A 3689-nucleotide genomic window follows, 5' to 3' on the forward strand; every position below is an offset into this window, starting at 1 on the left:
AACGATCAAAGGAAGGGGAGTCACACAGCCCCTCTTCTTGAAAATAAAAATAAAATCAAGCCGTAAACTCGCCGGAGCCCCGCCTCCTCTCTGCACTACTCTGCAAACGCACCTCCTGGCATGCTCTTGGTTGGGGGATGAAGTCCCTTTTGCTGTTCAGGGTCCTCAAGAGGAAAGGGGACTTCATCCCCCAACCAAGAGAGCGCCAGGGGGTGCTTTTGCAGAGGGGTGGAGAAACGTGGCGTGGCCTGCTACCACCTCTCAGCAATCCCAATGTGTGGGGCTTACTAGATGTAACAGGTAAGCTAGTTGGTGCCTAAGGATCCCCAGTAATGAAGGGAACTTCATCCCCCAACCAAAAGCATGCCAGGAGGCGTGTTTGCAGACTTGTGAAGAAAGGGGGCGTGGACTGGTGTCAGAACTCCGCAATCCTGCTGTGTGGGACCTACTGGAGGTAACAGGAGGGGTAGATGGCCCACAAGGACATCTTTGGGGCCAATTACCTCTCTTGTAACCTTCAGTAAATCCCACACAGTGGGATTGCTAAGAGGTCTTCAGAACCAACACCTCTCCTTTCTCCAACACTCCTCAAACGCGCCTCCTGGCACACTACTGGTTGGGGGATGAAGTCCACTTTACTCCAGAGGGACCTAGGGGGCCAAGAGGCCCTCCATCTACTTTCTGCAGTGGAATTCCTGAGAGCTGGTTGGAGGCCCAGCCCCTTTTCTCCATCACTCTGCAAAAGTGACTGTTGGTTAAAAACCTTAGACATTCACTGAAAAAACCAAAGATTTCAGGGACATTATAGTTAGGAATTAGCATTTAAAAAACCTTAGAAATTCATTTAAAAAAACACAAGTTTCAGGGACATTATAGTTAGGAATTAGCATTTAAAAAACCGCACAGTGCTGATGATGTCACATATTACATCACTCGGGACCTGGTCAGTGACATCACTGATGACAACTTCCAGTGAGTGTGAGTGATTCTAAAAAGTTTAAGAAATATATATATATATATCTTTAGTGAGAAGCCATTTCAAAAATACAACACAAAAAACAGGCAAAATTGCAGAGTTGGGGGGATTCTTCCCTTGCGGGGAAATGCAAGGCCTGCACGGGATGTAAAAGAGTGCGGAAATATGACATCCCTGGCGCCGGCATTTCCAAACCAATCAAGAAATTCCTAACTTGTAGTACAAGCTTTGCAGTTTACTGCCTGGTCTGCCCCTGTGGGTTAAAATATATCGGAAGTACGATCCACCAACTCAAAATCAGGGTACTTGAACACCAGAGGGCAATTGAGAAAGCTGACCCAGCATACCCTGTCGCGAGACATTTTGACCAAATGCACCAACGGGACAGGAATAAACTGCAGTATTTTGGCTTAGACTTTGTGCCCGAAAATCCGAGAGGTGGTGATAGGTTAAAAACATTGAGACGCTTGGAATCTAGGTACATTATAGACCTTATGACCAAAGCACCAATGGGATTGAACTATGGGGAAGAACTGGCTGTACATTTGGGGAAATAGTTGAGTGAGAGATTTATCACCCAACTGAGTAGATGTTTTTCCTGGATTGAAACACTTGGTTCCAAGAGACACTCTAACCATTTAGACTGAAATCTGTGTTAAGCTTATTTTCCCTTTTCAATATTGATCATATGAGTATATAGGGGGGCTGGGGCACTGTACATAAATTGCACTGGAGTAAGCCAAAATATAGGACTTGCCAATACATGGCTTGATGGACCCGGGAAACTTTGATATGAGGGGGCTTTAAGTCTTAAGTTCCCGACATCTTCCCCGGATGTGTAAAACACGGGGAACCATGCCGATTCACGGCAATATTTACTTTAGTTTCCAACATGGGGTAATACGTACCAAAAGTGATGTGTATTTACATGTTCCAAGATGGCGCGACCCTAAGACCACTGTAGTCCGTCAACCATGTCTATGATTGTTTGCCGCTATATCCTAGGCCAATCTCCACAATGTAATTGACACTGACGAAGGCGTAGTGCTGAAACGCGTCTGTTAACATCTGTGAATAAACTTATGGTGTGAGCACTGCAAAAACTCTGGTTCCAGGAGTGCGATTCTTTGGAAGATACGCGTTCTGAAGCCGAGCAGAGTGTTATTGCGGGTACCCATTACCGCAAACCGCACCCGCCCGCAAGTGCCCTGATTTCCAGTGGGACAGGGAGCGTGATATATATATCTATATATATATATATATATATATATATATATATATCTATATATATATATATATATATATATATATATATATAGATATATATATAGATATATATATATATATATCTATATATATATATATATATATATATATATATATATATATATCCAGATCTGAGGGGTTTGTCCGACGATTAAGCCGCACTCTGACAACGAACAGGCTTTCCCCAAAAGAAGCTTTATTCTGGTACAGACAGACAATCTTGCCAACAATTAAGCATCGGACTCCGGCCCTGACGCGTTTCGAGTCCAAAAGCGCTTGGTTCACCACACCCTCCTTATTTAGCCATATTGCTTTCCATGATTGGATGTCTCTGAATGAGTGAAGCGTTGCTTTATGGGAGATGTAGTTAATTATTTCAGCCATAGATGGAAGCGCTTTCAATGTATGCAGATTAAGGCTCGGCATGAGCCCCAGGAAGACTGTCTGTCCTCAATCCACGTTCCTTGTCCCACATATGGAGCCCTCTGGATGACAAGCTCCATGGTACTCTGCCTTGCGTCGGTGCGGCTCAGCGGCTCAGCGGCAGGACAGCCGCTTATTACATCCAGCTCCGAGGGGGTTGTCCAACGATTAAGCCGCACTCTGACAACAAACAGCCTTTCCCCAAATGAAGCATTATTCTGGTACAGACAGACAATCTTGCCAACAATTAAGCATCGGACTCCGGCCCTGACGCGTTTCGAGTCCAAAAGCGCTTGGTTCACCACACCCTCCTCATTTAGCCATATCGCTTTCCATGATTGGATGTCTCTGAACGAGTGAAGCGTTGCTTTATGTGAGATGTAGTTAATTATTTCAGCCATAGATGGAAGCGCTTTCAATGTATGCAGATTAAGGCTCGGCATGAGCCCCAGGAAGACTGTCTGTCCTCAATCCACGTTCCTTGTCCCACATATGGAGCCCTCTGGATGACAAGCTCCATGGTACTCTACCTTGCGTCGGTGCGGCTCAGCGGTAGGACAGCCGCTTATTACATCCAGCTCCGAGGGGTTTGTCCAACGATTAAGCCGCACTCTGACAACGAACAGCCTTTCCCCAAAAGAAGCTTTATTCTGGTACAGACAGACAATCTTGCCAACAATTAAGCATCGGATTCCGTCCCTGACGCGTTTCGAGTCACCTCTTTCTCAAAGGGAAATGAAGTCCAAAGCGCTTGGTTCACCACACCCTCCTTATTTAGCCATATCGCCTTCCATGATTGGATGTCTCTGAATGAGTGAAGCGTTGCTTTATGGGAGATGTAGTTTATTATTTCAGACATAGATGGAAGCGCTTTCAATGTATGCAGAATAAGGCTCGGCATGAGCCCCAGGAAGACTGTCTGTCCTCAATCCACGTTCGTTGTCCCACATACGGACCCCTCTGGATGACGAGCTCTGTAGTGTAGTTCCTAGTTTCCCACTAGGCCCTGCGCATTGGAATAACA

Source organism: Lissotriton vulgaris, chromosome 4_1 (assembly GCF_964263255.1).
Source record: "Lissotriton vulgaris chromosome 4_1, aLisVul1.2, whole genome shotgun sequence".
Lineage (NCBI taxonomy): Eukaryota > Metazoa > Chordata > Amphibia > Caudata > Salamandridae > Lissotriton > Lissotriton vulgaris.